At 47.3% G+C, this 23,737-nt stretch overlaps 1 protein-coding gene and 1 long non-coding RNA gene across 5 annotated transcripts in view; both read left to right on the top strand.

Moving 5' to 3' along the window:
* Positions 1-23,737, top strand: part of LOC133508084 (membrane-associated guanylate kinase, WW and PDZ domain-containing protein 3-like) — a 118,077-nt gene that overhangs the window by 14,476 nt on the left and 79,864 nt on the right. The window lies entirely within an intron of this gene.
* LOC133508086 (uncharacterized) lies at positions 5,120-14,227 on the top strand. Its single transcript, XR_009796975.1, has 2 exons — positions 5,120-5,388; positions 12,402-14,227. It is a non-coding gene; the product is annotated as an uncharacterized LOC133508086 (long non-coding RNA).

The raw sequence follows: 23,737 nt of genomic DNA, 5'->3' as shown, positions 1-23,737 counted from the left end.
AAATACAAATCACAAGTGTCCCAAAACTTTGGGGTTTTCCCGCGCAACCGCCGGCAGCGTCCGGGCCCGAAAGGCTTTTCGCTCCTCCCGCTCGACATGGCAGGAATTACGGCGACTTTGGGCAAATTAAAAAATATTAGCTCCTCATTTAGCGCCTCGCGTGACTCCGCGCCGGCGCCGTTTGTTCGCTGACGACCTCAGAAATCCGCTCGTGAAGCCCCCAACCCCCCCCCCCCCCCGCGCGCCTAATTTCTGAGCTCGCGACGCATCTCGTCTACATATTGAACGAGGGAGTCATTTATGAAGATTTAATAGCGTGGCTTCCTCTCAAATAAACACGTCGCGCTCGCTTCATTATTCATAGACATTAATTTTACAAATCACTGCTGTCTATAACATGAATATGCCACCGATGTTGCCCTAAGTTTGGCTATTTATATACACTGTCATTTTGCAATTTCATTACTGTTCTGTACGAAATATGCATATATCATACACTGTATGTGGCCAAAACAAAGCCCCCCTGCACTGTATTTGTCCAAGCTTATTTACGCAGTGTCATGGCGGAGAAATCCGAGTTTATTACGGCTGAAAAAAGATGCGGCGGGCGTGTCCGAAGCGGACCAAGAGGCCGATATAATTTCACGATGGCGTACATCAAGGACGCGCCTCCGCCCGCGTCTGTAACGACGTCGCCGCCCGAGAACGAGTTTCCTTTGTCTGTCATTCATCATTCTGATTGTTTTTGCTTAATGTTCACTGACGAGCCAGCAGACGTTTAATAAGCCCAGCGTGGGGGTTTATGACATCACAACCCGCCTGTACTTAAATATGGTTTGTCGTTTTTTTACCGAGCTTTAATCTTTGAGAAGAATGAGCACGAATCTGATGCCATCGTAAATGCTTCTCGCGTATTCACTGTTCTTTTTTTTTTTTTTACGTATCCTCCCATCTTCACCTGCTGTTTTTGTGCTCAGGCCGACATCTAGCGGCATCTTGTTGCCAAGGAACCATGTTGAGGTCAATTGAGGAGTTTCATTGTGACAAAAGTAGTGCTTTTACGCCACCTTGGTGGCAAGGAACCACGATGAAGTAAGGCCAGACAAAACTAGTGCTTTGTCGCCGCATTTTTGTTGCATCTTTTGACAATTGTAAACCTTCTTAAGTAAAAGTATTTGGACATTTTCGCTGCTCCCGACAGGGTAACGCCCGCGAAAAATGTGGCGTTTTTCTTGCCTGGAGAATTCTTGCCTTTTTGGTCCATTTGCAAGCGCTCCAGCGTTGACAAAGTGTTCGGAGCACTTTTTGCCAGTGTCACTTGTCGTTACGGTTGAAGAGTCTTGACGGCGACCGATGAAAGGCAAAGAGTATTTATCGACGACTTTGTTGATATTTCCGACCTGGAAAGACCTTCACTTTTACGTCATTAAAACGCAGCAGGTTGTTCTTGCACTCTTTAGGCTGCGTTCGCTAACAACCAGCTAACTTTGTCTCCTGGAAAGTTGGCGCCACGGATTCTGAGAGGTTTTTCTCACGACGGCCGGCGCGAGAGCGTTTCTTCCGATTTGAAGTCGGGCTCGGCGCCGAGCTAAAGCTCGTCTGCGCGCTCGGCCTCCGCGTTGTGTTTGAGAACAATGCGGCCCAACCGGTTGCGGCTCGGCCCAGACGGCTGGAGGCCTTTTTCAGTTGGCTGTCAGACAAGTTATGAGATTTGATTTGAACGCTCATGTTCTATTCACATCATGATTTTTGTCATCTCTTTTTGGGCCAGCGTCTGATTTCGCTTTTTAATGGGGTCAAAATCTCGACGTTCTCCTGCGCGTGTCGTCGACTCGACAAATATGAACAGGGAGGACGAAATGATATCGTACATGACGGGCTGATACACCGCAATCGTAGTATCATGAGGCTTTTCATGAGCATGAGTACAGATGGGTGCATCCCGAGCATGGACGGGGTTGATTGTACCTTCTGTTAACTCGTGGAAGATGATTTAATTGTCACTATAAAAAGATGAACACCGAGGTTTTGAAGAGAGACGTAGAGAAAAATGTGAAATTGGAAAACGTGCCACTTGGTCTGATCACCGAACGAACGGGAAAGTGGCCCAAAGGCTGAGAACCTGCACCAGTCCATTTTAAATGGACTTTGAAGTTAACGACTCAACGCCGCTTCCACACACAACGCACCTTTGTGCTGCTTCGCTGGCTGCCAAATCGATCACGTATCCGTTTGATTCCTTTTTGATGCGATATTTCTGCATCCGCCCGTTAGCTGCGGAGCTTAGGACCGGAGCGCCACGTTTGACCTCCGGAAGTGTCTCCGTGTCATCGCGTCCGACTTTCCCTTCCATTTGTTTCCCAACGTGGACGATGAGTGACGGCGTCTGCGTTGCGTCGCCCCCAGCGGGACTCAAACCCGACACGCCCCATTGGCGCTCGGGACTCCATTTGGGGCCGGGGGCGAACTGCTGATGTTCACGGATGTGTTTGAGGGCCCCTCCCCACATATTCCATCGAGCCCGCGCGAAAGTCTTTGTGTCCGTCGGTTCCACTGGACTCGGCGACAGAATTTCGTTCTTTAAGCGTCCGCGTAACCTAACTCTGTACCGATTTTAGTATTTTGAAGTCGAGCGATCGTGCTCGTGAAGGTATGATTACAGCCAAGTAATTATTTCATTTTATTTGTTAAAAACATACATTTAGACTAAATATGGTGATTAGAACCATTTCGGGAATGTTTGAATAAGAACGGTGCAGTGACACATGTGGCCAGACAATTCGGAAGTACTCACAGGTGGGAATTCTACATCCTTTGTGACAAACGACAAATACTTCTGCAGCTGACTGCGACAGTACGTCGAATCCACGAAACACTCGACAAATGTCGGCTCCGCTTGCTGGCGGACGAGACCCTGTCCCGACTCGGCACAGTTTGGGAGTCGTCCGTCGTTTGGAGCGTTAGCAGTTATCCCTTTTGAACGGTAAGAGGCGAGTTCGCCGTCGTGTCTGAGCACGCACGTCGCCTCCGCATTGCCTTGGAGTTGTTTAATGATGATGACGATGCTCCGCATTGGCGGCGCCTTCCTCCACCGACCGGTTTAAATCCCTCCAGCGGGACCTGCTCAAGCCTGTGAGCGAGCCGTAGAACGTTTTGACGTCTGCGTCGTCTTGTGGAGGTGGCCGCGCTAGCCCAAATCGCACCTCGCGTTGCTTCCGCGCCACTGGACTCTCATTTGCCAGAGCTCCTTTTACACCTTGACGGCCTTTATAAAAAAAATGCGGATTCACGTCGTCTCGTTTTATTATTTGTCAAAATGCTTTTCAACGAAAACGAGAGACGCAAATGGGCATCTTCTTCACTTGATTTGGTTCATCTCCGCCGTATAAAATACGAATGCTCCGTTTTAATCGAGGAACGCCCCGATCCAACTTTTTCCACTTTTGATCTGCTATCGGCTTTGCAGCAAAAACCGACCAGTCATCGTCCATATTTAGTTTATTTTGTAGTACGAAATGTTCATAAAAAGGGTTGAGCAATTCATCATAGCCAAACAGAGGACAATAATCGTACGACCCATTTCCTGTCCACGAATGAATCATATCGGCCGGTCCAAATGTTCATGTGGTGCATTCGAGACCTCCATGCTGCATTTTGGCCGCGGCGCATTCAAGCGTCAGCGGGGTGATGTGAGGTGGCAGGCCGCAGACCCGCTGGAGCGTGTTGACTCCGGCTCCCGCTTTCGTTCGTCTTTTGCCCGGCTGTCCTCCTTTTTTCTTTCATCGACGCGCTCGGGCGCATCGTGTCCGTCCGACGCCCGCCCGCCCGCCATCGCATCGCATCGCATGGCCGCGGGGGAACTTTTAAGCGAAGGTTTCGGCGCCAGTCCGAGCACTTGCCCCGCAGTCAAAGAGCAGCTCAGTCGAGCGATGCCTGCGAAGAGGGAAGCCACTTCCTTTCTTACTCGCAGCTCTTAATGCGTTTACGCCGGGAGGGCGCGCGGAGAAGTGCGGGAGCGAAAGCGGGCCCAGACCGACACAAACTCGTCTGTTGCGCATCTCAAATGGATTCTCGGCCTGGTGTTGATTTTAGACGGAGGCCTTCCGCCTTTGGTGCGCCGCTTCCGGCGTGCTTTTCCCGATTCGCACGCGCGCTCCATTAGACCCAAGACTGTTCGAAAAGGGCCGGTGGGGGGTTGCAGTGGTCAGCAGCATACTCTGCTCACACGAGAGGATGATTGGAGGCTTTTCCACCCCCCCCACCCCCACTCTCTGTTGTAAAGGTAAACAAACACTATATTGGAAAGCAAATAAATATTTTGCCTATAATTCAATTGGTGAAAAAAAAAAAAAACATTCATGATATATTGCCTAACTCAACTGGCTGATTCAGCTTTTATCATCAAATATTTTTCCAAATATCGGAATCAGTATCGGCCCTTTGGTCAGGCCTCAAAAATCCATCCATCCAATTTGTTTGCCGCTTATCCTCACAAGGGTCGCGGGGAGTGCCGGAGCCTATCCCAGCTATCGTCGGGCAGGAGGCGGGGTACACCCTGAACTGGTCGCCGGCCAATCGCAGGCCACACAGAGACAAACAGTCGCACTCACAATCACACCTTGGGGCAATTTAGTGTGTCCAGTTACTGTTGCAGGTTTTTGGCACGGGGAGAACACGCAAACGCCACACACAGACAGGGTCCGGGATTGAACCCGGGACCTCGGAACTGCGACGCTTTGCCAGCTGATCCACCGTTCCGCCTGCCTCAAAAATTAAATCAGTAAAACAAGTGAAAAGACAAAAGCTCTGCTGGTTTTCTAAACGATGACAGTTGCCCGTTTGGTACGCTTCGGCGTCGCCCTCGTTTGTGTCAGGGGGTCCGGACGCCCCCGCCAGCGCGTCTAATAGATTGTCGAGGCTTCATTTGCGGCGTCTTCTCGCCTCGATGCGATGAACCACCGGCGCTGTCCGATCTGTGACCCGCAGAACGTTCGATTCCACGGACGCCGTCTTGAGTCGCGGGCCTGCGAGGCGTCCCGTCCGCTGCCCGTCTGCAAATGGCCGAAACAAAACAGTAAACAGTATTTTGTTTTTCAGGTACGCCGCTCACGAAACCCACCGCGTCTTTCGCGGATATTTGTGATCAAACCGCAGCTTAGATGACACCGAGCGACTCGAGCTGCAAGGAAAAAAAAAAAGGCGGCCTCTGATGTATTTTTAGACGGGCTAAATAATGAATGCCTGAAACGACTGCGAGGACCACGCCTGCCAAAGCCTCACCTGAGCTCCTTTTGAAGGAGTCGCTCTCTGATTTTGGTGATGAAACCGCTCGGCTACAAACGCGTTGATTTGCATCGTCAAAGCAGGGAGCCGCTTGCTTTTCAAAAGGTACGTGACGCCTCGGGCGGGTTTGGCCTCCGGTTCGAATCTGCACATGACCACCGCTCAAACAATACAGCAGTGCCATCGTTGACTTCCTTTATGATCTGACAAAAACTGAACATTGATTTTTGAAAGCTAAACTGCCAATTGGGATGCTACAAACCGTTTCGTGCAAATTTGCCAACACGCCGTTTGTGGATTGTTAACCATCCACCGGTGGAAATGTGTGCAGTCGTGCTTTGAGAAATGAGCCATTTCTATATTAATATTCAACAACAATGAATTAAACCTTGAAAACAACCATATAGCATTGCCTCGATGGTCTGTTTAGCTTAATGCTAACAAACAACGCAAAACATCATATAGGGGCTCAAGCATTGGTTTTGTGGCGTTATAAATTTTTACAGTACAGGGAGTCCTCGGTCTACGACTCAGATCCGTTCCCACACCAGCGACTTGACTCAGATTTCGACTTGAGTCTGATTTTACTGTTAAATTCAAAATTTACGATGATCGCTTGGATTTGCTCGAGCGTTCCTGTATCGGGCCGTGAGGATAAGCGGCTCAGAAATGGATGGGTATTGGTACTTCAAATTAAAAAAAAACAAACATTTAAAGTAAAAAAAATATATAAGATGCTTCACTTACTATTAGGGAAGGGAGGCTGGGATGGTGAAGAATGTCAAGAAAGTCAAACTGGCCTCAGCTCAGTGCAGGTGCAGGTGCAGGTGCAGGTAGCCGTTGCTAGCGGTAAATTCCTCCTCTGCTCCTTCAAAGCCGTCCCTTTGACTTTAACGAACGTGAGGCTGATATTAAGCCGACGTTGATTCGGACCCTCCATCCGTAACGTCAGTCATCGTTCCATCTCGGCGACAAATCGAAGAACGACGCTTCGGTTTTTTTTTTTTGTAAAGTCGAAACGTCTTCGGTCGAGACCCTTTTAAACCGACAATTCCCCGTATTAGCAATGTATGAAATAATTACAAAGCAAATAATATATGGCGCAATACATTTTGCGTGATCAAACCTGCATTCATCAATGGGGGGGGGGGGGGTCTGAACTGTTTTGCCTTTGACTGAAAGTCGAGTGAAGATGCTTGACGGAGTCGACGTTGAACTCCGACAATGACGTCATCCCGCCTCAGTTTTCCGTCTCCATGCCCCCCCCCCAAAAAAAAAAAACCATACTACAAATCCACCAGCGTGCCACTTTTTGCCCTTCTGTGTGACATTTTCTAGCAATCCCACACAAACCCGAGCCACCCGGAAGCCGCGCTTCCTCATAGATGCTCAAGACGGCGCCGCCCCGAAGGCGCAACGAGGGGAAGCGACGTTAAGAGTGATGATTAAGGGAAAATTAGATGAGAAAATTGCCGATGCAACGCGTGCGTGTGAGTACGTTTATAGATTGTAAGGCGGTTTTCTGGCTGGAGGGGGGGGGGGGGGGTGGAACTTTCACCAAGCAAACGCTTTTAAACCCCCCCCCCCCCCCCATGAATGGTGCGGGGCCGTAATGTGTAATTGCGAGCGGGCTAAACCGGTTCAAATCGAATCTTCTCCCGTGCGGCGCTGCTGCCTCAGCCCCCGCGATGCGCTTCAACGCGCAGACAATGAGAAGCTGCCCGATTGGCAAAAAATATCCCACCGTGATCATCACTTTAAATGGGGGGGGGGGGGGGGGTGCTGCCACTAAATAATATGCAGATAACTTTGTAACATTTCTATTTCAATGTACAAATTGGTTAACTACAGTGCTTTTTAGTGTGTGTGTGTGTGTGTGTGTGTCTGTGTCATACATTTTAGGCCTGCCCGCTTTTGGTGAAAATCTGGGACAATATATATATTATAAGCTTTACACTCCTTCAGAATTGAAATTTACATAAAACTTGAACGTAGAAATGCATGAAAAAAATGTACATAAAATCATGCCTGTACAATTAACCACCAAATATTTGCAGTTTGGCGTCCATGAATCAGCAGAATTTTTGGAAATAGTAGAAAAAACATTGGTTGGCCTCCATCTTGGCGCCAGTAAACTGTTGAAGTGAGGGGTGGAGCTTCATACGGTCAAGCCATAGCCTAATCTATTAAAAATTAAAAAAAAAAAAAAAAGATGGCATCTTGTGGCATTTATACATTCAACTGTACATTCTCAGTCGCTCACTCACAGAGGCAGGCTCTGCCTTTTAAAGCCGCACACACTCAAAGTCACAGATAACGTGGAAGGTGAGCACGGCGACCCCGAGTGGACATCATTAATTTGTGCACATTTTGTTGTTGTTGGATTGCTGTGGCCATATTTAGCGATCATGACGAAATATTGAATGGAATTCAACTGAATTTGATGCTGCAATGAAGATGTAGGTTGAGCAAATAATTCCCATGGCATTTCCATGTGCACACGGTAGTTTAATTCCTATTTGGATGAGGCGGGTGGGGGTCTGGTGAAGGATCCTCGCGTCGGGGTTCCCCGGACCCCAAAAAGGTTGGAGAACCCCACCTTTCGGGAATACAGCAGCCTGAAGTCGGCCTCTCACGCGCTCCGACGGAAGCGTCGGTCCCGTCCGGGGTGGTCTGACGAGCTGCCATTTGGCAAACGTCTCGGCGTGAGCTCATTAGCTACCGTTGGCGAGCGCGGATCCGAGACGCCCGCGCCGACTCCGCTCACGCCGGCGCTCTCGCCCTTGAAAGTATCGGAATGATTTGTTGTTGTTGCCATGGCGCCAAGCGGCAGAAAGCGAGTCCGTGCGAGCAGGTAGCGACTTGGCCTCTCCTCCTCCCACGGGCTGCTGATGTCAGAGGCAAGATTGCCCCCAGAGCGCCGGCGTTATCACAGCTGTTCTTTTCAAAGTTGTCGGCCGACTTTATTTTTGAAATGAAACTCAGCAATTATTTCCTTTATGCCAAAGTTTCAATGATTCTTTTTCTACGTTGCGCCCTGCGATGGGCTGTTGACCAGTCCAGGGGGTTCTAAAAAAAAATCAAGAACGACGGATGGGCAAGAACCGATTCCAGACTTGTTTCAAGGTACTTGTCAAAGCAGGCGATGACCACCCACCGATACTTAAAGTGCATGTCAAGACCCCAGTGGAATTTTTTTTGCTAATATCAAAGAGTTTTTATGCGGAATACGAATCTTCAATCCGTTATGAAGGACGCATATTTTTATTTTTCGATGACCTGCAACAAATGATCGCCCTTTGCTGTGTCTGCGGAAACAGCCGATCGGGGGCCTGACGTAGGACGTTGAGACAACAACACGGATCCCGCGGGAATGCACTGGAGGAGCGCCGACGAATTTTCCGATAATTCGCGCGCTGAACATTATTCTGAAGGGTCCCACGAAGACGGTGAGGAATCCGAGCTTTATTATGAAGGGCGTCAAAGGTTTTGAGGCAGTCAGATGGCACACGCGTTGGAATTTGGCCGTGAAGAAGCCGACACAGCAGTCAGACCCATCGTGGAGGAAATTCTGCGTTTGTGAACTTCTTGTTTGGTTTACTTCGTCGTAAACTGATAAATAGTAAAGGCTTCGATATCCTGAATGTATAAACAAAGTTTTCAGTCTTGTTTTGACGTGTATTTAGTGATTTGGTACGCGATAATTACTTTGCGTGTAAAATGCTTATTATTGCACCAAAACGTTCTCCTTCTATCGTTCAACCACATAAACAATGTTCAACGTTTTCAGGGGAAAAAAATACATACCTCCGCAACTTGTCTTTTAACAAAAGCTTTCCGCATTTTTGGTACTTTGCTTGGGGGGGTCGGGGGGCTTGTTGAAACGTGTCCAGGTTCAGCGCCGATCCAAGTTTTGTCCCTTGAGCAACAGCGATCTGTGTCACTGCAACAGGTTTTAACAGTTTTTTTTTTTTTTTTTTTTTTTTTTTTACATTTAAAAGCCGTCTCAGACACGAATCCGCCAGTAAAAGAGTCCGGGGTGAAATGTTCACCACATATGGCAGAGTGCTGACCCGGTTTGGAAAGATGAGCTCTCTTCATTTGCACAAACCTTACCTACGGTCTTCTGAGGCTCGGGTCTTTGGGAAAATAACGTAAACTGTGATCAGTATGATTGGAATTGCGACAAAATGGAACCACACACGTCTTCCACCATTTTTACGGATTGGTTTCAGCTTACAATCACTGATAAATTCTCGAAACGAATTGGGGTTTTTTTCTTAAGCGTGAATACAAAATACTCCCATCTTATTGTCGTTCCAAAACAGCCCGTCCCAGATTTTATGATGTCAGAAGTCCGCCCACAAAATGAGTCATTTTGCAGGTAAGAGAAACTTGGTCGAAGTTTGCAGACTTTCATTAAAAAAAACACTAAAAGCATCGAACGGGATATGTATTTTCATCTAGATAAGATAATTTGCGTTACAAATTACACCTTCAAAAAAAAAAAAAAAAAAATCTGAGTAAATCCTCCTTGCCACTAGTTGGCGCTACACTGGTGAATGATCGTCTTTCAGAGAGAGAGTCTGATCTCGTTCACAACTGTCATCGTGCGCCTTTACATTTTATGTATCACAACTGCAAGTGTATCGGTATCGCCGAGTACTCGAGCGATTACTCGTCACTGGCATTGACTTGTGGGGAAAAAATGTCGTGCCGTATTGCAACTCCCGAGTCGAGAAGCCTTTTACCTGCCGCGTGGCTCGTTTTGCGATTTGACGTTTGCGTTTTCCTAGTCAGGCGTCCGAGGCCGTTTGGCTTCCCCATATGCGAAGTTGAGGTCGGAGCTTTTTCCCGAGGGCTCCGGCCGACTTTGAAATCCCGACTACTCGGAGCTAAACACCTGTCACTTCCACACGCGCGCCGACGCCGTCGCCTTTTGTCGCGCTTCGCACTCGGGCCGCCTTGATGGGGCCTGTCGACGCCGTTTAGTGTCAAAACCCGCGACTCCCTCCATCGCTCCCTCCCTTCCATTTCTTTTCCGCGCCATAAATAAATCAGCCGCTCCGAGATTCGCCGTTCGTTCTTTGTCGCTCGGCGTTAAGATCGCCTCCTTGATTAGATTTTTGTATTTTTTTGGGGGTATGTTTTTGTTTTCCAATTCCCAGCAGCATGATCAGGGAACGACGGGAATTAGCATCACGGGCGTCGCGAGGCAGAGCGTAAACGGCTTGCCGGTAGCACGCTTTAGCGCGCACGCGGATGTTTGCGCCGCTAATCCGTTTACAACCACGATAGCGGCCCCCTCAAGGATCTGCAAAGTTAGCGGTTTTATCCCTTAAGAGCGTATTTATGAGGCTCCGTTCCAGTGACCTTCCAGCGCGACAACATCTAATTGCTCTTTGATGTCAAAAATTCTTGCTGTGGGCGCAGATTCACCAACTTTTTGGGTGGGGAGGAATTTTTTTTTCCAAGGACTGGCTCGTAATTCTTATGCCAATTAAAAAACAGAAACTAAAAGGCCGCTTGTCATACGAATTAAAAAGTTCAACTATGACGATAACAAATGCGGATTTTTCAGAGAGGGAAAAAAGTAATTATAGCTTGTGTGTTTATGTATATACAGTATATCTTGTCAATCATAATTCACAAGAAAAAAAAAATCAGGATAGAACAGGAATGTTGTAATTTGAAGGAAAAAATAGTTATTATAATAAAGTCATACTAACAAGTGAATTGGAAAAATACAGAAACGTTATTTTCATGGTTATGCATTATAATTGGTAAACGATGCTTTCCTTCTAATAAAACATTCTCTCCAAAAAAATACCTGCATGCCTTTTCTTTCTGGCAAAAAAAAAAATATGTATGTTAATATGTTACTTTTTTCATGTTAGGGAATTTGATTTCTGTGGTATGATGACAGCATTTAAATGGAATTTTTTTGTTTGTTTCGTTGGCATGAAAAAACTAGCAAATAATTTAGTAGTAAAAAAATCTAGTTTCAATCATCACGAGGTTTATTGTCTATGCTCATGATTATTAACATTTTTAGGTGAATATTTTTGGATTGACATTACAGATTCTATTGGGGGGGGGGGGGGAGGAAATTGACCAGTGACAAAATCTTTGTGGGGTCATTGACAATTTTTATAACGGTCTCCATCCACCTTTGAAAAATATGACGACATTTCTGGAAAATAATTTTGTGCTTCTCCAAACTACGGGTGCGGACCCCCCGGGGATCCGTGCGACCCGGTTTGAGGACCAACATTTCAAGGGGCTCGCTGAGCAAGGAGCAGAGAAACCCACTTGAAAGCGAAGTCTCCAACTTGCCCCCCTTTTTTTTCCCTACCATCCCGAGCTGCTGTTGCCATAGTTACCCGAGTTCCTGACAGGACAGCGGCACCGGGGACTCGCAGGTGTAAATGATGTGCGCACGCCGAAGCCCGACAAATCGCTCGCTATCAAAGACGTTTCTGCCCGTCGTGTTGAAACTTGAAAACTCGACGCTAACGCTCGCCGTCGTGAAACTGAGATCACATAAAGCGTTGACGGAGTGATGAGATTTTCTGCCTCTGCCCCGACGCCATCGTCGAAATTCTTGCCACGGGCCGTTAAAGAGTTTCTGGATGGATTGGCTCGGAGGAATGAGGCTCTTCCGCCGAACGGACGGGATCAAAACCAAACTACAAGAATCGCGGGAGCTCGACGGCGTCCTCGTGAGCGGACCGGACTGGACGACTTTGTGTCGGCCTTGGACTTACCGCCCGCCGTCTTCCCGGCTGTCTAAGTCAGCGTCTCACGTCCACGTTACCTACCCGCCTAGCTTACCCACCTACCTACGGCGCCGACCCCGCCTAATTGTTTACCCACCTAACTTCATAGCTATCAGGTTCCCGACTTGTTTAGCAATCAACTGCTTGCCTACCTACCGACGGATCTTGTGGATCCACCCAAGTTCTCTACTACCGTAATACCTCCGCTCGTGCTTCCGACCTACCCAATGGCTCTAGGGAGCAAAGAAAAAGCCAAATACGTGTTGCGCACCGAACCAGCTCAACCCGTGCGTCGTTATTATTCTCACATGAAAATACAGGACATTCTTTTTTCCGTAGAAAACGTTCGAGGCAGATGGCGGCGGCGGCGGCGGCGGCCTATCTTCCAGGTACAGAGAGCGAGACGGCCACGCTTGTCTCTTGTATGAACGCTACGGTCAGCGAGTGGCAGCCGGAGATACGGCGAGGTAATCTCTCGCCCGACTCGGCCCGGGCGAGAAGCCCGTGTCAGGTGTCGGGTAAGGCGCGAGCTAGAGAGACAGTGCGTGGATGGAAGCGGAAGACGGTTAACCGCGGCGCATTGCGGCCGTATCATCGTGTCAACGGGGGCGACTGCAGAAGCTCCACCGAGGGCCTCGTTCTGCCTCCCGCTGCTCCCGAGCTCGTCTCGCTTGAGGATTCTGACGGGAGGAGTCTGAGGCTCCGGGTGATAAGAACTCCGCTCACTTAGGAGCGTGAATGAGCCTCTCCAAAACTTGGGTCCAGTCTGGAGACGGATTGCCCGCAAACTGCCAACGCAGACGAGATTACCGACTGATTACTTGATGAGTCAGAGCTGGCCCGGACCTTCATGGGGTGTTCAGGGACACCGACCGAGTACACGTTTCTTTTTAATGGAACTTTGTTTTTCCTCAGTACAAAAAAAAAAAAAAAAAAAATTAAAAATGATGCAACTCTGTTGACTGTAAATTGCTCGTTGGGGGAGGAAAGTGGGGGGGTGGGTTGTTCGCTTGTACTTTCTCCGTCAAGAGTCCCGGTTTTCCAATCCAACGTTTTTATCGAAACATATTGACTTACGTGAGCTGAAGCCAGTGAACTGATCCGGGTTGACAGTTATTATAATTGCGTTACAACGGAGGACGGAGGAGTCGGACAGCGCAATTGTTTGCTTTGTCCCGGTCCGGTCTGGCATTCCTGATATTATTTGCCGTCTGGTGAATAGGTTCTGTCGCATCAATTCCCCGTTTGATCCATCACTCTGCTCAACGTGACTGGTCACATGGGAAGAAGTGCTTCTCAAATCGGACTGGGAATTTCTCCCAAAACCCAGTTCCAATCCAGACCGTCGCTCAGTCGTAGCGTTCGTTTCTTTGCTTTGCCCACTTTCTCTGGCGCTTTAATGGGAAAAAGGCTCGCGGTACGAGTCCATTTTTTTTGTTTTTGCAGTACCGATGCCGTTGAAAACGTCCCGTTTCCAAACATTTTTGCCGCGACTGGTCGGACAGCAGACGAATTGGTCCCATCTACTCCGGAGTCGATGTTCGTAATCGCATGAGGCGGCTGCCGGCCTCGGCCGGGGGACGCGGGGGACTCCCCTTTTCCCGGCAAAAGCTGGCCGATGGCCAAATGTCTGCATGTGGAGGCCGCCGCTGGTCGTATGGAACCGTTAAGTCCGTGACAAAATTATGATGTTGTTTCATGTTTGTTTACGGTAAATTGTTGTGGTTGGCTCTTCACAAATGTAGCTATTCATTGAAAAACCACTAGCATATTTTTATGCTCTCTTTTTTTTTTGCCCTCAGATGTTCCCAAAGCCCCGCCTAGTAGGAAAGTCGTAATTCGTGTCAAGGTAGAACGTTGAAGTGATACGTCCCAACTGCGAGACTACGTTGTTATGGAGAGTCTACAAATGTTTTTGCGCCGTTTAAGATAACGGAAGAGAAATTGGGAAGCTACGTGATGTCAGCGGCAATGCACATTTTTATTAGATAAGGACATGGTGTGGACTAAAAGAAACTCCTCTTCAAGGTGCCACAAGGTGGTGCCAAAGCATTACTTGTATGTCAGACATGGCTTTGGCCCAGGCAAAAAAAAACAAAACAAAACTGCAAATGAATTTTTCTATGAAAAACAAAAGAAGAAGTAAGTCTCTCCCCCCCCCCCCCCCCCCAAAAAAAAAAATACAAAGAACCTTCGAACAGCTAGAATTGAAGAAGTGGGGTCAACTGCATTTTCTTTCCAGAGGAACTCCGGTCCTGGCTCCAGTATCACAGCACATTCGACATCTCCTGTAGGTCCGGCAGTTGGGTTGATGTGGTCGATTGAATGTAAAACTTAAAAAAAAAAAAAAAAATCAAACGTAGCCTAGCAAGTTGCCGAAGAAGCGCTCTTCTTGCGGTTCCCCCCCTGCGAGCCACGCCTGCCGTCAGACCCTCGGAGAGGCGCGACGTGAGCCGGGGTTGCGAGACCTTCGGCATCCGCTGCACTCACGTCTGCGTCGGTCGCCAAGTCGGGGAACGCAGGGCCGCCTCCGTCTCCAGCCGTTCCCCCGGACAGACTAAGTAGTCGGTCGGAGGTCTCGGGGCTGCCCTCGGCTTTCGACGTAATCGCCTTTTACGGACACCACACCGGAGAGTTCCTTCACACTCGTCGCAGGAAGTCAACGCGTTGTTGCCTGGCCGCACAATCGGGCGCGATTTGGGATTTGGTCTCATCTGTTTGTCTTTAATTGATCGAGCCCTCGCGATGAACTGCCGCTCGGAGCCGCAGATCTTCGGCTTCATTACGGCGAACGGCGTGCGATATCCATCTCATTATACCGCGCCGAGAGGACGGACAGGTATCGGCGCACTTTCCGTTTCATCCCGGATGAGAAGCTCAAAAGAAAAAAAAAAAAAATTGTATTTCAGACGGAAGCGGGACGGCCCGCGGTCTCTTTAACTCGGGCCGTTTGTCAGAGCCGGCGCCCAAAGTGATGCGATGCTATTATGTCTTATCAGAGTGGCGGCAAATGAGTTCACGGTTGGGTCGGCTCCTTCCTCGGTCCGTCGTCCTTCCTTTTAATGAGAACATTAGACAAAGTCGGTGTCAAGTCTCCTGCGCTTCCTGCGTGGACGCCGTTATTTGCCTCCAAATCGCATTATGTGAAAGTATCAAAAATCAGAACGGCTGCTGGCAAAACGCACCGGCCACGTCATACCCCCGGATCATGGACTTACATTCCTGACGATATCTACGAGAACTTGTCCTCGTTAGGGTCAAGGGTCAAACAAACAGTCCCACTCGCATTCAATTTAGGACTGGCTTGTCAAAGGAATCGCAGTTCACGGGCAACCTAAACCCTCACGAGATGTCAAAAGTTGTTAGCGTACCTGATTTAATAATAGAAAACAAAGATGATAGATTAGAGGAATAAAAAAAATAAAAAGAAATTACAAAAGGAAACTACCTCAGATTTCTTGAATGTTTTGCATCAGTTTTTCCATTACAATGTGTGCTTAAAATTAATATTAATTGTATTTTAGGACACAAGGTTGCAGATAATTTGTTTCAAAATTAAATCTTTTTATGACTATCCAGAAATGATTACTTTTTTTACGGGAGTATGATAATTCTCCAAATTTCTTTTGTATGATTTTCACTTACAATTTCATCCCGCAGGCCGGATTGTAGCCCCTGAATGGCCTCTTCTGGCCCACAGGCCGTGGGTTAGATGCCACTGATTTAAGCATTTTTAATCGTTTTTTTTTTGATAGAAGCGGGATCCCACCTGGAGTGGTGGCCACTCAGTTGTACGTACAGCCAGACAAACATCAGCTTACAATGTTCAAGAAGCGCGTCGTGAAGATTTTGGAGGCAAACGTGGAGAACTTGAAACACGTTCCAATGGGGAATCGAGCCCAGAACTCCTGACCGAGAGGCAGAAATGCTAACCACTGTGTTGCCATTTCTAGCCAATTTTGATTGAGAGTTTTAACAGCAGCACGTTGAGAATTGTTCTCGACGTTGACGTCAAAGAGAGTCCAATTATTCAATGTGACGCATCGCGACTAATAAAAGCGGAATACATTTTTCTACCAGGCTCTCGTGCAGCTGTACCTACTGAAGCGTCCGGGTGACTGTCCGTTGCCCGTGGCAACCGGGGTAAACCAAAACGCAAGAAGCGCTCGATGCGCGACTCCCAAGACTTTGGATTCCTTTCGTTTTGAGCAATGATTAAAAACAAATGAGTTTGAAGGAATATTGGATCACGCATTTGCAACACCTGCGCTTGCGTTTGATTATTAACGCGGCCTGTTTGAAAGCGTCGCCGGGATTGATTCCGCTAACGAGCGCTCATCAACGGGCGGCCCAGCGCCGGCACTGCTTTTACCGCGGGGAACGAGCCGCCGCGCGACGAGGGCCGCCTCCCTCTTTCTGTTCTGCCTCCGAAGAAGTGTGTTGTTGCCACGGCAACCGTAGTCCTATCACACTCTGGGGGTTACGTCGAAGCTGCAAAAAATGTATGGGGGGGGGGAGAAACAAAAGTTTGTAGAGCCAGAGGAAGGTTAAAATGTGTCGAGTCATGCTAATGCACATGCTAATGCGCTACAACTATTAACTATTAACGACTCCATCCATCCATCCTTGTCTTCTTTTTTGAAATCAACTATTCACGTATTTTTTTTTTTTTTACCCAAAGAAAGTCACCTTTTCACTGTTTTTGCGCAGAGGCCAAAGCCCCATCTAATGTATAAATATTTCTTTGGCGCCATCTTGTGGCAGCTTGGTGCAAAGGCGAAAACGGAGTACATAGAAAGAGGAAAAAAAAAAAAAAAAAACCCTTGCAAGCAAAGTAAAAAGTGAGCAACCATTATGATCCATCTTTTCTTTTTCCCCTTATCCACAATTAGATGGCGTGGCTTTAATTCGTGGGTCCGGACCTCCCGAGAGATGAACGAGCCTCCTTCCCAACAAGTTTACGCCGCCGCCCCGCCAGGCTACAAATAAAGCAAATGTGAATATTGCTTTCCTGCTGCAGACGGCGGCTAATATTTGCATGCGCGTTATGAATCCCAGGTGCTTATAGATGAGATAGTCGGCATCACGGTTGACGCCCCCCCCCCCCACCCACGACTCCTCCTCTTTCCTGAGATTTTGATCCCTCCCCCCTCCGTGGAGCAAATCATCCTTAAAATGATTTTTTTTTTTCCTTCTTTCTGCCCAGCCCGTGATTTTCTGCAAAATTTACAGCAGTTCGATGCTCATGTGAAAGGATACTCGGCAATAATTACGCTGCGTGATTCAATTGCGAACCGTAAAAACGTGTCGTCATATCATGAGGAAAAATGGGGCTAATAAGATTATTTGTAGTTAAAAATATTATCATCCATCGCAGGGCTTTTTAGAAATATTTCTTTGGAGATTTGAGTCTTTTTAATCAAAGTATTAGCTCTGAATGACTTTGATTAAAGGTGCTGCTGTGTTTGGACGTATAGTAAATATGCGTATCTGCATGCATATTTCATATTCAATACAGAACACCGTAATTCCCGAGCTACGTAGCGCACCTGGCGAATACGCCTTGGTACACGGAGTTAAATGCTAGCGCGGCTGAGTTATGTGGTGGTGCTAACGCTAAAATGGTGGCGCTAATGCTAGGGCAGTGGTGCTAATGCGGCGGCGCTAACGCTAACTATTGCAGCGGCCGTTAAAGACACGACTTGCAGTAGAATTACGGTAGGGATTTACATTTCCTATACGGAATTAAATGATTTCATGAATTGAAAACAAGCTGTGTCGATATATAAATATTCGGGGGTGACTTCATTTTTGCAATGTGGGCCTTTGAAATCCGCCTAGTAACAAGTGACTGAGCAAACAGGACGTTAGCCGCACAAAGACTTGTTTTGGTCGGAGTTGCCGCATCTGCTACCTTTTTTTTAATTAACTTTTCATTCCACTTGCAAAGTTATAGTTTTTTTTTAATTGAGTATATTGCAGTAGAAAACTGGCATCAGACAGGAAGAGGGTTCTATAATCTACTTTGGTGTCTTATTTCCTCTTTTATTTTGTCTGTGTTTCATAAAAGCTTGAGCGCCTCTTTAGAACTGACTGAAATGTGACGTTTGGCGCTCGTGCGCGTTTTCTCCTCACGTGATTGTCACCGGGTTGCATCTTTTCCTTTTTTTTTTTTTTTGCCTCCGTCAGCGATCCGTTTCCGTTTTTGCCGTTGACGACGCGTTGCTGACTTTGGCGCTCTCGCTTGGTTCGCGGCAGATGAGTCGATGACGTCGTGCCGACTCTGGCTTGCTGGTCACCGAGGGATAAATGTTATTTTTAAGGGCATGCTGTTAACACTGGCGGAAAGGGGGCGGGGGGGGGGGTCCTTGTAGATGAAAGACACCCCTGGGGGTCGTTGCCGTGGCAACTAAACCCTCACGCTTACTCCCGCCGTTACTGACACAAGAGTAAAATGTCTAATTGCATGATCGTACGTGTCGAACGCTGGTGACACCAGTATTGTTGTACTGCACAATGTGGCCCAGGGGGGGCGCTTATTTACTCAACTTCAGATGGGTAAAGGCGTGTGCTAAAAGCGAACTCCTGCTTGCTCACGGTAGCTTGTTTTTCCACCGTGCTTTATAGCACAGGAGCTGATGTGGACCACAGTTCACACACGGAGACTCACGCGGACTTTTAAAGGCACAAGTAACGCACAGAGACGGCAAAAAGTGCAGTATTTTATGTACATGTATTTGCTTTCCTCTCTGTTCAAATATGGCCACAATGAGAACTTAAAATTTGTTTTTATTAATGTGATTAAAGCATGTAAGAGGGCTAAACATAAAATATTGCAGATTTTATGATGACGTTTTGCATTGTGTGCTAGCATTAAATTAGCGGATTTTTGAAAGTTATGTGGTTCTGTTAAATGTTTTTTGGTTTAAACTTGGACTGCATGTGGCAAGAAACACCTTGCAAGCAGTTGATTGGTTTCTTTTGTGACAAATTCCCTCCCCCATTTTGCGGTGGTAACTCAAATGGTTTATAATAATATAAGGGTTAGGGTAATAATATGATAATATAATAATAATGGTATTTTTAATGATAGAAGAAAGTCCGCCCAAATAATAGCCGGCGTTATGGTAATTGCTTCTACCTTCTTGCCTTTTTTACCCGCTTTAACAGTGCACAGGGAACGTATTTACAAGTCGCGGGAAGTCTCCACCGTGTTCATTTATTTTGGGGTGAACGTTTGCACGCTGGCCGGCACGGCGGTGCAGCCGCTAAAGCGTCGGCCTCACAGTTCTGACGACCCGGGTTCGACCCCGGCCCCGCCTGTGTGGAGGTTGCACGTTCTCCCCGTGCCTGTGTGGCTTTTCTCCGGGTGGGCACTCCGGTTTCCTCCCACATCACAATCCGACACTCTAAATTGCCCCTCGGTGTGGTTGTGAGTGCAACTATTGTCTGTCTCCATGTGGCCTGCAATTGGCCGGCATCCAGTTGAGGGTGTACCCCGCCCCCTCCCCAATGACAACTGGGATAGATTCCAGCACTCCAGTGACCCTTGTGAGGATAAGGGGCGAAGACAATGGATGGATGTTTGCACGCTTTGATGGCGGTTGCTCTTCTGGTTAGCAAACAGACCCAGCAGTTTACTCTTCCACGCTCGCTTGCGACTGGCAGCGTCTCTGAAGTGAGGTCGCCACGCTCTCTACCCAAGTGGACGACTCACCCGCCGTCACATATTTGCGGAAATATTTGATGGACAACTACGGGAAGTGATTTTGTTCAAGCTCGTGCGGGAAGACCGCTGGCTGCGTTCCAAACTTTTTACAACCTCATTCTCCTGGTCCAAAAGGTGTCCGATGGACTGGTTCCCCCGGGCACATCCATCCAAGCGTCCCTTCATGGGCTGCACTTTGTGCATTGATTAGGAAAAAAATCCAAACAAAAAGTTGTTCTGGAAAGATTTGCAAATGTTTGGTTGAACACTGGAGGCCCCCGCGAGGAGTGCAGAAACACGACCTAATGAGGACCGCGAAGAAGACTGAAATGTCAAGACTGCCGCAGAGGACGTTGCGCCTTTGCTTTCCTAAGAGTCAAGGTCGAAGCACCTTGCGGAAGCAGTCGTTACAAAAAGGAACATTTGGACTCGTTAGAGTGTCCGAAAGCTTGTTACCCGTCAAAATTGGTGCACTGTCGTCGTCGGTGTTACGGTCACGATATGCTGGAGCGAAACTATACTTTTCATATATTTTTGTGATGGAATGAGGTGGAAACTTTTTTTCCCCCCCCAAAGAACAAGAAGCTCGTTTGTATCGTTCTGGAGGTCTGGGTTCAAATCTCAGCTCCGGCTTTCCTGTGTGGACCCAACTGTGGTTGAATTTTCTTTATGAAAACATTCTTTTGTCCATGTACTCAAAAGGCGTACAAAGCCTCCAACTCACCATCTTTCCTGCAGGTTTTGCTACCAGCAGTAGTCGTACACTCCACTTCGCCTTAATTGCTTCAAGGCGCCATTAATCAGCAACCGATAAATCCATCTTGTACATTTATTGTCGAACAAACGGTGAAGCGGAATATTGTGTGGCCATCTGTTTGTTAGTTGCTGCTTCCTGCTTGGTGGAGGATGACGAGCAGAAGGCTGCTTGGCGCTGGGGGGATTCCAGATGATTCCCATGACGCCGATGCGGGGAAATAATCAAGTACTTGCTTACCACTACTTTACAGAATCCTGAAGTCAATTTCTTTCCCGGATGACTTTTTACTATTCTGTGCTTTTCGACCTCTGTGGAGGATGACGACGCCAAGTCAAAAACCAAAAATTGATAGTAATATGCCAATAGCCGAGGATCGTTTGACGTGGAATGATTTGTGCGTGGCAACCAGCCTACCGAGCTTCTGGCGTTCACCCGAATTCAAAACATACTCACGAAAAGTAGCTGAGCGAGTTTGGCCTCTACTTCGACTGAACAACGGGGTGTGAGTACTTTTGCCACCTCTCTGTGATGCTCGAGTGACGCTTCTAAATCCTGACCAAAATGTAACTACGCCCTTCTTTGGAGGCGCTACCAGCAGACGACAGAGCGGACTTCACTGTACGGCGGCCTCATCTGCATTCAAAGCCGCCGTCCGTCTTTGACGGATGTTTCCCCGCCACGGTGACCCCCCCCCCGAGCATCCCTTTAGGCTCCCGAGGTGGCGTGTGTTTATTAAACCCGGCGCCCCCCCCCCCCCCCATTTTGTCTGAAGAGGTAAACAATGGCGGCGCCTCGTCAGGCAGGCGGCGGGAGGGGAGTGGCGTCGTGGCCAAGAAGAAGAGAATATCGCTGAATGACAAACAGCGTGAGCGACAAAGCCTTATTGGATTTGTTTGGCTTGCTCAGCTTTTCAGGGGGGGGGGGGGGTCTCATTTATCGTTGGTGACAGCCCGCACGCGCACACACACATAAAAAAAAAAAAACAATAAAACAAAAACCCGGCCACAAACAAAAGGTACTCAAGAGAGAGAATCAAGTGGGAAGAAGGTTTTCGAATTACACCACTCGGTCCTCAGTCACTCTTTTTATTCAGCCATATTTCCGTTGACTTATACACAAGATGGCAAATATTTTTTGAATGCTTAAAAAGGAGGGGGGGGGGTAATTTGAAATGTGTGTTCTGTGTGTGTGTGTATATATATATTTAACTCTGTTTGAGACACTTTCATCAATGATTTGAAAGATATGTTATTACTTTTTTCTCCCTCTCTACAGTGTATTAAACGTTATGAACATAAAGAAACGTTCATCTGTGTATAAAAAAAGATTCACACTTTTTTATGGCTTAAAAAAGGGGGAAATATTTGAAATGTGTGTATGTGTGTGTATATATATATATATATATATATATTTAATTCCGTTTGACACACTTCAATCAATGATTTGAAAGATATGTTATTACTTGTTTTTTCTCTCTGCCCACGCGGTCCTCAGTCACTTTTTATTCAGCCATATTTCCATTAATTCATACACTAGATGGCAAATATTTTTTTAATGCTTGAAAAGGGGGGGGGGATAATTTGAAGTGTGTGTGTGTGTGTGTGTGTGTGTGTGTATATGTATGTGTATATATATATATATATATATATTATATATATATATATATATATTATATATATATATATAAAACTCCGTTTGACACACTTTAATCAATGATTTGAAAGACATGTTAGTTTTTTTTTTTCTCTCTGCACATGCGGTTCTCAGTCACTCTTTTTATTCAGCCATATTTACATTCACTTATACAGAAAGGCATTACAAAGGATGAAAAATGGGAAGGCAGTTGGTCCTGATGACATACCGGTAGAGGTATGGAAGCAATTTGGAGAGATGGCTGTGGAGTTTTTGACCAACTTATTCAACAGAATACTAGCGGGCGAAAAGATGCCTGAAGAATGGAGGAAAAGTGTTCTAGTTCCCATTTTTAAGAACAAAGGGGATGTTCAGAACCGTGGGAACTACAGAGGAATAAAGATGATGAGGCACACGATGAAGTTATGGGAAAGAGTAGTTGAGGCTAGACTCAGGACAGAAGTAAGTATCTGCGAGCAACAGTATGGTTTCATGCCTAGAAAGAGTACCACAGATGCATTATTTGCCTTGAGGATGCTCGTGGAAAAGTACAGAGAAGGTCAGAAGGAGCTACATTGTGTCTTTGTGGATCTAGAGAAAGCCTATGACAGAGTACCAAGAGAGGAACTGTGGTACTGCATGCGTAAGTCTGGTGTGGGGAGAAGTATGTTAAAATAGTACAGGACATGTATGATGGTAGCAGCAGAACAATGGTGAGGTGTGCCTTAGGTGTGACAAAGGAATTTAAGGTGGAGGTGGGACTGCATCAGGGATCAGCTCTGAGCCCCTTCCTGTTTGCAGTGGTAATGGATAGGCTGACAGATGAGGTTAGACTGGAATCCCCTTGGACCATGATGTTCGCAGATGATATTGTCATATGCAGTGAAAGCAGGGAGCATGCAGAGGATCAATTGGAAAGATGGAGACATGCACTGGAAAGGAGAGGAATGAAGATTAGCCTGAAGTAAAACAGAATATATGTGCGTGAATGAGAAAAGTGGAGGGGGAAGAGTGAGGCTACAGGGAGAAGAGATAGCGAGGGTGGACGACTTCAAATACTTGGGGTCAACAATACGGAGCAATGGAGAGTGTGGTCAGGAAGTGAAGAAACGGGTCCAAGCAGGTTGGAACAGCTGGCGAAAGGTGTCTGGTGTGTTATGTGACAGAAGAGTCGCCGCTAGGATGAAGAACGGCAAAGTTTACAAAACAGCGGTGAGGCCGGCCATGATGTACGGATTAGAGACGAGAGGTGGCACTGAAGAAACGACAGGAAGCTGAACTGGAGGTGGCAGAAATGAAGATGTTGAGGTTCTCGCTCGGAGTGAGCAGGTTGGATAGGATTAGAAATGAGCTCATTAGAGGGACAGCCAAAGCTGGATGTTTTGGAGACAAGATTCGAGAGAGCAGACTTCGATGGTTTGGACATGTTCAGAGGCGAGAGAGTGAGTATATTGGCAGGAGGATGCTGAGGATGGAGCTCCCAGGCCAAAGAGCGAGAGGAAGACCAAAGAGAAGGTTTATGGATGTGGTGAGGGAAGACATGAGGGCGGTTGGGGTGTTGAGAGAGGAAGATGCAGG

This window comes from Syngnathoides biaculeatus, chromosome 10 (genome assembly GCF_019802595.1).
Source record: "Syngnathoides biaculeatus isolate LvHL_M chromosome 10, ASM1980259v1, whole genome shotgun sequence".
NCBI classification, from domain to species: Eukaryota; Metazoa; Chordata; class Actinopteri; order Syngnathiformes; family Syngnathidae; genus Syngnathoides; species Syngnathoides biaculeatus.
Note: the sequence above shows the minus strand (reverse complement) of the source record. Positions and strands in the feature narration are given on the sequence as shown.